Here is a 13,187-nt window from a genome sequence, read left to right as displayed (position 1 = left end):
GAAGCAGAGCAACTGCATATTTACTGGCAATGATGCAAACGCACAGACGAAAAAAAAACCAAAAAACTTTGGAATTCATTATTCAGCCAACTCCCTAAAGTATTTTGATCATTTCTATGCTAATACAACAGAAGTAGAGAATTGACATGTATTATTGGTTGAATTTAGTTTTCTGGCTGAAGATATTCTGGAGTCCCGACCCCCAGTGCCTCAGAATGTGATCTTATTTGGAAACAGGGTCTTGACAGGGGTATCAAGTTAAAATGAGGGCATAAGGGTAAGCCCCAATCCCATATGACTCATATTCTTATAAAAGGGGGACATTTGGACAGAGAGACAGACATACACAGAGGGAAGATGGTGTAAAAATCCAGGGAGAAAAGCCACGCAGAGGTGGAGGATTGGGGCGAGGTAGCTACAAGCCAAAGAACACCCAAGGGTACCAGAAGCCAAAATAGAGGGCTGAAATAGATCCTTCCCTAGAGCCTTCAGAGGAAGCACGACTCTGTCCACACCTTGATTTTGAACTTCTGACCTCCAGAACTGAGAGACAATAAATTTCTGTTGGTCTGAGCCACCCACTTTGTGGTGTGTTGCTATGGCAGCCCTAGAAACTAATACCACAGAGTCACGTGTCAGCATTATTGTGCTGAGTGGTGGGACAAAAATTAAAAAAAAATACATATAGAGAATATACATGCAGAAAAAAAAAGGATAAACTTACTCTTGGCAGCATGGAACTGCTAAAACATTCCGAGGAAAAGAGAATTTGCAATAAGGTGCAAACTTGACCGTAATAACGAAACAAAATATACAGATAAACAAGCTTGTGCATGATAGAAACAAAGCCAAATCACAACAACGACTACATTAAACATTTCCTCCCACCCAGAGGATAGTTGAGGGCTCTTCAGGCTTAAAAGAGCTTATTGCTGCAATTCTGTCTTCCTTTCTCTTTGGAGGCTGGATCTGGCTTTAAGATAAGAGAAAGGAAGTCATAGCTGTTGCTATCAAAATGCTCCCACAGGTGGTGTAATTGGTGGGAGAAGAAGCGCCGCCCTATTTCTCTCTGGGTTTGGAGGCAGGGACAGGATGTGGGTTTAGTTTTCAACCTCACCTACTTAGTTCTCAAGTTCAGGTACCCTCTGGGCAGCACCAAAATAGCTCTGCACAAGTTCAAGCTCTTCTCACCCCTCCCACAGTTAGGGAAGGTGTTGGAGTGCTGGGCTGTGTGTGGTACTCAGCTTGGGGGTAGGATGAGGGCAAAGAGTTTTTTGGAAGAGGAAGAAAAATAAACTCCCTCTCTCCTCCCATTCGATCCCAAAGCTTATTATTTCTTATGGAATTATTATTCTTGAGTCCTACGGCAAGAAGACGACCTGGCTATCTAGCAGAATTCTCTTACTTTGCAAAGAGAATATTGAGGCCTATTGGAAGTGAGGATGGGGTTTTGATGACATTCAGAACAAAATGAATTCTCCGTTTATGTTTGCTCCTGAGAGAATAGAGGGAGAACTACTCAAGAAATAGTAATACTGCCTGCTATGACACACTGGCTTGAGAATCCAACTTGCAGGAGTTTCTGTTGGGGCTCAGCCATAATAAACCTAACTCGTATCCACGAGGACTCAGGTTCAATCCCTGGCCTCACTCAGCAGGTTGAGGATCCGGCATGGCTGTGAGCTGTGGTGTAGGTTCAAGACGAGGCTTAGATCCTGCATTGCTATGGCTGTGGTGTAGGCCGGCAGCTGTAGCTCCAATTTGACCCCTAGCCTGAGAATGTCCATATGCCACCAGCGTGGCCCTAAAAAGACAAAGAAAAAAAAAAAAGAAGAATCCAATTTGTAGAAGCTCAGGTTGCTGCAGAGGTGTGGGTTCAATCCCCAGCTGCACACAGTGAGTTAAAGGATCCAGCATTGCCACAGCTGCCACAGCAGTGGCTTGGATTCAATCCCTGGTCCCGGAACTTCCATATGCTATGGGTGTGGCCCTTAAAAAAAGTAGTGGCCACATGGAATCCGGAGTGTCTCAGACCCACTGTAGATCCTTTCCGGATGGAGAATGTGGCTTTGGCCTCAAATGAATGTCCAACATTCTCTTAAAGTCTGAATGCAAACTTTAAGGGATTCCCATCTTCCGGCCAGCTTTCTTTTTTTAAAATTTTTGTTTTGTTTTGTTTTGGCCAGCTCTCTAAAGAAAGGAATCTCAGAGGAAGGAGAGAGAGAGAGAGGATATCTGACCTGCATGAAGGTGCCAGGTTTGGCTGCAACATATCCTCGCAGATGTGTGGAATTGGAAAGCAAAGGAGGAGTGGGTGACACCTTTAAACACACTGATGGGGAGATGCGTTCCAGTCACCGTTTTGGGCTCTCAACATCAATCCCAGTAGCTTTTCCTCTTTGTGGGGAGAAGCACGGAATGGGGGGGAGAAGGAAAGAGGATGGATCAATGGATGAATGGATTAAAAAGATGTGGAATACCATTCTGCCACAAAAAGAAAGCTATCTTACCGCTTCCAACAACATGAATGTCCTTGACTACATACGCTAAGTAAAATAAATCAGAGGGAGAAAGACAAATACTGTCTGATCTCACTTATATGTGAAATTTAAAACAACAACAACAGACCAAGCTCATGTATACAGAGAACAGATGGTGGTCGCCAGAGGTGGGGAGTTGGGGGTGGGAGAAATGGTTGAAGGGGGTCAAGGTACAAACCTCTAGTTTTAATTAGGTCAAGGAGATATAATGTACACCACAGTGATTATATTTTAATAACGCTGTTTTGCACATTTGAGAATTGCTGAGAGCAGACCTTAAAAGTCCTCCTCACAAGAAAAAAAAACATTGTATGTATGGTGATGGATGTTAACTAGACTTATTGGGGTGATAACTTCACAATGTATATAAATGTCAAATCATCATTTTGTACCTCTGAAACTAATACAATGTTACATATCAGTTATACCTCATTAAAAAACAACAACAAATCACTATCTTTATTTTTTATTTTTTGGCCACACCTGCGGCATGTGTAAATTCTCAGACCAGGGACTGAATCTTTGCCAGATCAGTGACCTGAGCTGTTGGATCCTTAAACCTGCTGCATCACAGGGAAATCCCTGATCACCACCTTTAAAGAGATTTGGAAGATTTAATACCTATCTAACAAACTAATAAGTATAATAGCAATTATGATCACAGATTTTATGAAAAAGAAAATGAATTATTCTCTAGTACTGTGTAAAAAAAAATTACTCTAGGAAGTTCCCATCATGGCTCAGTTGTTAACAAACCCGACTAATATCCATGAGGATGTGGGTTTCGATCCCTGGTCTTGATCAGTGGGTTAAGGATCCGGTGTTGCCATGAGCTGTGGTGTAGGTCGCAGAAATGGCTCAGATCTGGCATTGCTGTGGCTGTGGAATAGGCCGGCGACTATAGCTCTGATTCAACCTCTAGGCTGGAAACCTCCATATGCCACAGGTGAGACCCAAAAAGACAAAAAAAAAAAAATTACTCTAGACTTAGTGACTTAAAACAGCAATGAATATTTATTACGTTGAAAAAGAAAGAAAGAGAGGCGGACAGAGAAATGAATGTGGGGAGAGAGATAGCCAAGAGTTTTCCCTATCAGGAGAACAGAAGAAAGAAAATGTGTTATAATAAGAAAAATAACTGGTTTTGTCCCGATTCCTGGCACAAAGGATTCCTAAACACTTGCAATTCCCTAAGTGACAGGAATATCTTTTGTTCTTCATAGCAAGCCCTTTTAATCACACCTGAGTCTATGCTAATGACTGAGGATGGGTCCCTACAAAGTCTCAGGATGGGGCTGGGCATTATATCTACCCTAGTGATTGTTTCAGTACAGAGATTTGGAGGGGGAATGCCTGGTTGTATCTAGGGCTAGAGAGATGGAAAAGATATTGTGTTGATCCTCCCACTTCTGGGCTAGCCCTCAGGGCCTGTCCCGTGCTTTGGAGGAAAGAGAAGCAAAGAGAAAGAAAATAAAAGTATGGACTGAGTGGGCAGGGAAAAAGAAAAAAGGAAAAAAAAAGGTGATTATAGGGTGGAACTTTCAGCCTCACCCACTGACCCCTGGGAAGGGGATGGGGTGGCAGCTGCAGATTAAAGCTCTATAAAAACTCTTGTGCAAGATGTCAGAAGCTTCTGGGTTGTTAAACCACCAAGAGGGTGCTGGCCTCCAGTTCCACAGGGACAGAAGCTCCTGCATTTGTGATTCTCCTGAGCCTCACCCTATATACCTCTTCATCTGCCTATTTATCTGTATCCGTTATAATATCCTTTATTATAAAGAGATAAATGTAAGTAAGTGCTTCTTTAAGTCCATGAGCCCCTCTAGCAAATTAATCAAACCCAAGGAGGACATTGTGGGAACCTCTGATTAATAGCCAGTCAGTTGGAAGCACAGGTGACAACCTGGACTTAAAATTGGCATCTGAAGTGAGGGCAGTCTTGTGGAACTGAGCCCTCAACCTCTAGGATCTGATGTTATCTCCAAGTAGGTAGTGTCAGAGTTGAGTTAAATTTGTAGACACCCAGTAAGTGTCCACTGGGAATTGGGGAACTTCAGGAAAACACATCAAAGATACTGATTTTCCCATGTCTACATAGCTGTTTAGTTGCAGATCTGGGCCCGATGTCCAACTGTTTATTTTTATTCCAATGGTGATCAATTCAACTCAATACAATTCAATTCAATAGTTAATTACTGAGCACCTACTGTGGGTCAGGCGTTGTTTTTGAATCAGAAAATGAGTGGGCAGTCTGTGCCACTGGAAAGCTTATGACTTATGACTTTAGGAGGAAATGAAACTATAGTAGGGACAGACAGCAATGTCTTCAACCCTAGTTGCATATCAGAATCACATAGAAAGGAGTTCCCATTGTGGCGCAGTGGAAATGAATCTGACTAGTATCTGTGAGGATGCAGGTTTGATCCCTGACCTTGCTAAGCAGGTCAGGGATCTGCTGTTGTCACGAGCTGTGGTGTAGTTCACAGACATGTGTTGGATCCCGTGTTGCTGTGGCTGTGGTATAGGCTGGCAGCTGTAGCTCCAATTCGACCCCTAGCCTGGGAACTTCCATATGCCATAGGTGTAGCCCTAAAAATCAAAAAAAAAGAAAAAAAGAAAAAAAAAGAATTACCAAGAAAGCTTTAGTCCTATACTGACTCTACCACCAGACAGGTGGGTTTAAATTGTCTGGGGTAAGATTCAGGCATTGGTGTTTTTATAACCTCCTCGTGTAATTCTAATGGGTAGCCAGGCTTAAAAATCACTGTGTAAGGTGAATACAGAGTTATGGCCATCAGGGGAAGCAAGGAAAGTTCAAGGCTTGGTTCTATGATCTTGGAAGGCTGGTTTGGATTCTTACGGATGGAGTTTGGGATGGGGAGCCTTCCACAGGTATGAGGGACAACATGAGCAGGACTCAGAGGCAAGAAAACATGAAATATGATCACAGAATAGCTGGCCTGGTTTGTGTGGCTCAGAGAGAACCTAGGGAGTAACGGGAGACAGGCAGGAGAGATGGAGCAGAGATTGCTTTGTCCAAGGATACACAGAAAATACTGGCAAAGCCAGAACCAGAATGGGAATCTCCTGACTCCTGGATCACATTAGGGAGCAGGGTCTAGGAATAAAGCCCTTCAGACCAGAACAGTAGTTCTGGGACAGAATAAGGAAGTCAAACCAGAGACTCTTCTCTGTTGGGTCAAACCTTAGTGACCCAGGGCAGGAATAGACTGAGAGCCAGAACAAACCTGCCAGTTGTATCGATTTAGAGGGAATGAAGCTCTGATTTCTCTGGGAATACAGTGAATCAGGAATGGTTTGTCTTCTTTGAATGACCAGCTTATACAGAATGAGGAGCAGAAGTTGGTGAACGTTTTCCAGGTCACATGGGTGGGAATGTTACCTGTTTTCAAAATCACCGCTTTTCCCATGGATTTGAATTCTACCTTGCCTCGCATGCCCCTTCTGTATTGTGTACTGTTCTCCTCCATAAAGCCTGTGCATAGCTCTGTATTTTATATCTTGTTTTATACTTGCCTACTTATGACTGTGTTTGCCTCATTAGACTGTGAGCTCCTTGAAGGTAGGACCACATCTTATTTAAAAAAAAAAATAAAAGTTATATGAGATATGTATTACAACTATTCATTTATGTAACAGTCACTTAATAAATGACTACCATGTGCTGGGTGCTTGAAACAGAATAGTAAAAAGACTCAGTCCCCTTCCTCAAAAAGCTCATGATCTATTACAAACCTCTCATGGAAGAGGGCTCACTGAGCCTGTTTCCTCTCTCATATTGCTCTGTTGACCTTACTGATTAATCCTTACCTAGTCAGTCTGGTTATAATCCAGGTTCTAATCTCTCCTGTGGCCTCAGAGATAAATTGAGTTCTACCGTGTTGATAGGATTCATCTGGATTAACCTCCGGAAATGTGATTTGTAAAGCAGAATAGAAAATAGCAAACCATGGCAAGGAAAGGCAATTTTTGAGGCAGGCAGATGGATTTTAAATAGCAGGCATAGGGCCAGGCAGCTAAGGCTGTAGGTGAGCAAAAACGTCAGTGCTAAAGTTGGCAATGACCACTAAGCACTTGGTTCCTACATCTCAGTGTCCAAGTCAGTAAGGCCATACAGTATCAAAATAGTCCAGTGCTTCAGGTACTTGGATTTTCAGCTTAGTGAGGAAAGAACACCGACATGATAAATTTTAGGTTAAACTGGTTGGTGCTGTGGCTTAAATTCAGTTCCCAAATCATAGTCAACCCAGAAGCTGGAGAAGATGGTGTGCGCCTGTCCTTGGTGCTGAAATGCAGGCCATAAATTTGGGCCCTTGCCCTCGAAGTACCTGTTGTCATGAGACATGGTGGTGGGTTGTGGGGGAGTTGTGAGGCATAGCTCTCCACACCACTGTCATTGGGAAGCGGAGGATGCGATCAATACTAAAATGCCCCAGATGTGTGCCTGGTTGACAAAGAGTAGTTGGGACGTCAGCCTTAATTCCTCCAGGCTCCTTTATGTCCTTGATGTAGCATGTACATATTTCAAGAATAGTTATTATTACACATACTGAAATTATAAAAATCAGCTCTGACTCTAAAGCCTTGCTTTTTCTCTCTTCTGTGCACCTTGCCACTGCCCTGCTGTAGTGTACATCTAGATGAATCAGGTAGACGTGTTAATGGGTCTTTCTTACCACATATTGAGTCCTATTAAGGTTTATTTATCTCATCTCAATACTATCTAGAACAGTACATAAAGTAGAATATTGACACTGGTGGGTGCTCAAGAAATTTTTTTGGAAATTAATATAAACTGTTAATCCTTTGTTATTTGTGGAAAAGATCTAGAGAAAAGACCAGTGACTGGGAAGGATTCTATTTTCTTCTACAGTTTCCTCAGTAAGAAGTGATTGTTGAGAGTAAATCATACCAATGCTTTAATGAATTCTCAACCCCATCACTGCTTTATTGCTGGATTAAGCATTTTGGATGGGACCAGAAGTCGAAGTCCAAGTTGTTAGCCAATGGGCCTGAGATAATGATGTTAGAGTTTCACACTTGTGTTTTTCTTTAAACGCTTCTGAAGTGTCATCATATCCAACGCCCGTGGACCATCATATGAGGTCAGGCATATGAGGTTTATAGACTCAGCATTAGAATCTTTATCAGTATATAAGACTGTGGTTCAGATATATTAAAAGTCCTGGCCAAAAAAACAAAATAAGTTGTAGCTAATCTTGAAAATAAAATTGAGATGTCTTGGCCTCAACCCCAGAATGCCTCCCATTGTTTCATAGAGGGCCAAGGCAAAACCAAAACAAAGCCTCAGAATCAGCTGCTCTACTCAGCAGCCCTTATAGGGTCATTGGAGGTGTGAGGACCTTTGGGAGAGTTTTCCAGATAGGAAACATCCCTTCTCAGTTACAGAGAAGTTCTTTCTCTCATGAGTGCTAAGAGAAATGGCAGAAATATCTATGTGTGCGTCTTGATTCTACACAGCAGTCTTAATTTATTCTAGATAAGTCTTGCTTCCTGCCTTAAAGCCAGGTCATTTTACAATTTTTTTAAAAAACTTAGTTATTTGCCTTAATCACTTTTAAATTCAGATTAATTGTTGTGAACTCTTTCAACACAGGCCAAAAAACAGACAGACCTAATCTGTATTGAATACTTAATGCTCATTTATTCATTCAATATTTAATTGTAGCTTTCCTTGTTAGGTGTGCTTGAATTCCTGAGGGAAACCTGTGAGGGGACCCTAAAATGATTAAGTTCTAAAGGGATTTCCAGTATTGTTGGAGACATGCTATAAAGCTGTGAAATGTTGAGTAATAAGAAGAACAATTTAAAACAGAAGTAGAAGAGCTATCAAAGGCAGCACTTGATTGATTGCCAAATAAGTGCCAAATAAGACAAGAAGGCTATGATCTTGAGATGTTATACATTGATTTCAGGAGATTGAATTGGACTGAGTACAGCTCAAGGGCTGAACAAACCAGTATAAAGAAGGCACTAACAAAAATTTCCACCAATGAGGGAGATTCTCTTGACAGGCAGGCCTTGGGGAAATGAGGAAAGGAGAGAAAAAGGTATTAGTTTATCTCAAATTCCATAAAGTCAGAGGAAAATGTTTATGGTGATGGGACAGAAATAAGCTATAATTGTAGTCTCTCCAGCATCGAGTAGGAAAAAAACAGAGAAACAGAAAATTTTTTTTAGATCTTTATTGAGTCTGTTTTGTTCTCTTCTCCAAGGCTAGGGATAGCCATGGACTCTGCTCCCTTGGAACTTACAGAATAGAATGGGGATGCATAAGTTGCTATGGGAACAGAGAAAAGATACTGCTCAGATGCCCTGAGGGTTGGTAAAGGCTTCCTAGACAAGGTGGCATTTTATTTGAGACCTAAATTTCAGGCAGGAAATAACTAATCAAGGGGGCTTTGGAGTGTTGTAAAGGTTGTTCCAGGAAGAGAAAACTCGGCATGCATGATGGCCCCCAAAACGAAAGAATACATGGTCTGTTTTGCACAAGAGACGTTTCATTTGCTGGAGCCTACTCTTTATGGCAAAAAGTCATGAGAATTGAGGCTGGCGAAATAAGCTGGAGCCAAGTTATGTAGGATCTCAGGCTTTGGAGAGAAAAGCCGGGCCTGCAGAAGAAAGGAGAAAAATACATTTTTGAAGGGTGTTATGGAGAGAATGGCATGAGATTTGCACATAGGATGCTATGTGAAGAGTAGGTGGGAAGGGGCAGGTAGCCTAAACAGAAGGCTGTTACCGTCAATCAGGCAAGAGATGATGGTACTGAGTTGGAGTACTAGTGGAAATGGAGAGAAGAGAGTGGGTTTGACAGAGATTTAGGAGTCAGCCTCTGTACAATGGATGATGGGTTGGGATGTGGAGGATGAGAGAGAGGGAAGTGTTGAGGATGTTTCTAGGTTTCTGGTTCTTACTGCGATTGCATTCTGCCTGCCACTGATTCACTGAATGAATGACTCTGGCACGGATTCTCTACTGGACTCTCATGGGCTCTCATGGGTTTGGCCGGGTGATCTATAGATGAGTGCACACCTTGCCACCCCCAACACCATCACTGTTCTCATCTCTGTAGGCTCTATCTCATTCTCTCATGGAACCCTACCTTAGTCCCGGGAAAACTCAAATTGGGGATGAGGAGGTCCCGTTGTGGCCCAATGGAAATGGATCCGACTAGGAACCATGAGGTTGAGGGTTCGATCCCTGGCCTCGCTCAGTGGGTTAAAGGATCCGGCATTGCCATGAGCTGTGGTATAGGTTGCAGACCGGCTCAGATCCTGCATTGCTGTGGCTGTGGTGTAGGCCGGCAGCTGTAGCTCCGATTAGGCCCCTAGCCTGGGAACCTCCATAGGCCACGGGTGCAGGCCTAAAAAGACAAAAGACAAAAAAAAAAAAACAAAATAACAAAAACAAAAAACCAAAACACTGGGGATGAAAGGTGGTGAAAGGGGAAGAATAACTAGAGGATCGAAAATGGTCATTTAACTCTTTTTTTTTTTTTTTGTTAGGCTAGGTGTCGATTTGGAGTTACAGCTGCTTTCCTATGCCACAGTCACAGCAACTCGGGATCCAAGCCTCATCTGCAACCTACACCACAGCTCACAACAGTGCGGGATCCTCAACCCACTGAGGCCAGGGATGGAACCCGCGTCCTCATGGATACTAGTTGGATTCATTTCCACTACGCCACAGTGGGAACTCCCAAGATGGTCATTTTATTCAACTTGCTTTTTTTGTTGGTGTTTCCAAAGGATACATCTTTTTTTCCTGCCTCTCTTCTGATCCACTGTATGAATTCACTTTTCTAGATTTGTATGCTGCTCACAGTGACACACCAGTGCCTCTTGGAGAAAGAAACAAATAATTCTCTACTTTGAGACTGGCAAGGACGACCTGACCTTCATTGTTCAACAGCTAAGAAAATATTATCTCCTCTCTTTCTAAGTGCATCCAGGAGCCTTTTCCTAGCAGACTGGAGGAGGGATGCGTGGAAGCGATGCTGGCCCTGGATGGGGGAATCCCTTCCCTGCTACTTAGCTGAAAAACCTGGCAGAGGTAAAACTAATGACATAGCAGAACTGTCAGCCCCTGAGCTAATGGAGTTGTGTGGGCGAGAGGGGAACTAGGGACCAGAGAGAGGTGTCTGACAGATGGCTCAGCTTCCAGTGGACAGAGAGGGCACCTGGACTCTGGCAATGGAGCCAAGGAAATTATGCAGGTAATTAGGCAGAGCTCAGCTCAGGCTCAAGGCCGTGGTGGTGGAAAGCCTGCACGGTTTCTCTAACCCTTCCCTTGCTGCATTAGAAACTAGAGAATACAGCTTTAAATCTGTGGTGAAAATGGCACTGCTGCTGGAGGCATCGATTTTGTGTGTCTCTGAGACCCACTAACATCCATTCCAAGAGAGCTTTCCCCACATGCTGGGGTGAGGTGTGACAGAAGTGGGACAGAGGCCCTTGTTTCCATCAGCTTTTCAAAACCATTCCCAAGAAACTTGATCCTGCTTGGCAGACGCTCCTTGCCAGCTATGGTGGTGAAAAGAACAAGGACGCCCCATTTGTGAGCTATTTTTCATCTCGGTGGCCCTTTGCAAAGCTCTGCATCATTAGCCAGGCTGGCAAAAGATTCCTTTGCCCACACAGGCAATGCAGGGTCAGAGAGGCTGCTGCAGGTGAATGGCAGACAGTGTTTGGGGGCCCTGTGTCCCGGGGAGGGCTCAGACCATCCCCCTGTGACTGCAGCGATCCCAGAACTGGCAAAGGGTGGGAGGGACTGAGGCCTTCGGTATCTCCCTGGTCGCTTAGGAGCCTGTTACAGACATGAAGGGGCAAGAAGGACAAGTCACAGCCAATGGGATTGGAAGAAGAATCACAAAAATCCTCCTCTCCTCCATGTTTGAGTCATGGTGAGTTTGCACCGGGGAATTTGAGGTTGAATCTGTGACTCCCAACGTTACCTTTTGTCTCCTGGCAGAAATTGAGCCCAGGTCTGTGTGAGGGAAGACCCACAAAGTGCATAGATGGGGTCTAGATACTGTCTCCACAGAGATTTCCAAACCTTAACACCAATATTCTCAAACTATGGTTTATATCCCTGTCGACTGGGAGATGTGTATTTTAAAAAAAAAAAAAAAAAAAAGCTTTCTAACCTTCACTGAATTGCTAAATAAAAATGTTTAAGCACTTACTATGCTCATCAAAAATCTAACACCATCATTTAGCAAATATTTTTCAATACAAAACACTAAACTTACTATTTTAAGCACACATCGTGTGCATATTGCATTCGAGTGTATGAGCGTGAGTATTTGAGGTATTCAAAGAATGGAAGATATGTTATTTATTTATGTTTGTATTTTATTTTTAGGGCCACATCTGAGGCATATGGAGGTTCCCAGGCTAAGGGTCGAATCGGAGCTAGAGCTGCCCCCCTACTCCACAGCCACAGCAATGCCAGATCCTTAACCCACTGAGCAAGGCCAGGGATTGAACCTGCGTCCTAATGGATGCTAGTCAGATTTGTTTCACCATGACATGAACTCATGAGGTAGATTTTTCAGGGTTGGCTTCAGAGTTTCTGAGTCTCAATCTGCGGGTTGGGAACAGACCATCTGAACTTTTAACAAGCCCCACCCCCCCACCCCCAGGGGCATGAAATACACACAGATGTTTGAGAACTGTTGTATTTAAGCAACTGTTCTTGAGAATTCTGCATCCCTTAAGCATCTGGGAGGCCTCAGAGCTTGGCGGTGTGCCAGCAGAAAGGTGTCTGCCACCTCCAGTGGAGCTGTGCCTGAGCCTTGGCTCCAAAACAAAGGGCACCACCAGGCAGATCCAGGCTGCTGCTGGAGATGCCTGGGGAGCTGTCAGGCCAGCTCAGCCAGCTGGGAGAGCAGCCTCTGATTCTGAAATGTCAGAGCTGCTCAGGAAGCCTCTCTGGAGAGCCGCTGGCTCTCAAAGAACGGGGACTGCATTGAATAATTGCATTGAAAATTCTGGCGAAGCAGAAGCCTTGTAGCGCATGTTGGAAATTTTAATCACTTTCTCCGGATGGCTTTGATTAACATCCTTTGTATTCCTTCCTAGGTGTGTCCTAACCTCCCACCACCCCTCCACCATTCTAGCTGACAGGTAGTTAGTGCTCCGGCTGGGGAGGGAGGCTCAGGCTGTTCAGATCAAGTAACAGAATGCATGTGAAGACACTGCATGAACTACAAAGACTGCAGATGGAAGGGATTTGCTCCCCCCCCACCCACCCATTCCCATCCCACGATTCATACCCCTGTCACCCAGGACCACATGGGGCCTGAGCACCATGTAATTGCTCACTCTGTCCTCTCATGGCCCAGAATGCCCTTCTGTGCCTTCTCTATCTACAACTCACACTTTTTTTTCAAGGCAGAGCTCAAATGACATTGCTTTAGAGTTTTTCCAACCCCCCAGGCAGAATTAAACACTGTGCCCATCTCTATCAAGGCAAAAAAGACTCCATCACCTCTGGCAAATGGTGGCTCCTGATAACTCTTTCTTCTTCTTTTTTTTTTTTTTTTTGCATTATTTCTTAATTTGCGTATCTGTCTTCCCTCCAGGAAAAGAAGTGAGCTTATTC

This window comes from Phacochoerus africanus, chromosome 6, assembly GCF_016906955.1.
Source record: "Phacochoerus africanus isolate WHEZ1 chromosome 6, ROS_Pafr_v1, whole genome shotgun sequence".
Lineage (NCBI taxonomy): Eukaryota > Metazoa > Chordata > Mammalia > Artiodactyla > Suidae > Phacochoerus > Phacochoerus africanus.
This window is presented reverse-complemented; position numbering follows the sequence as displayed.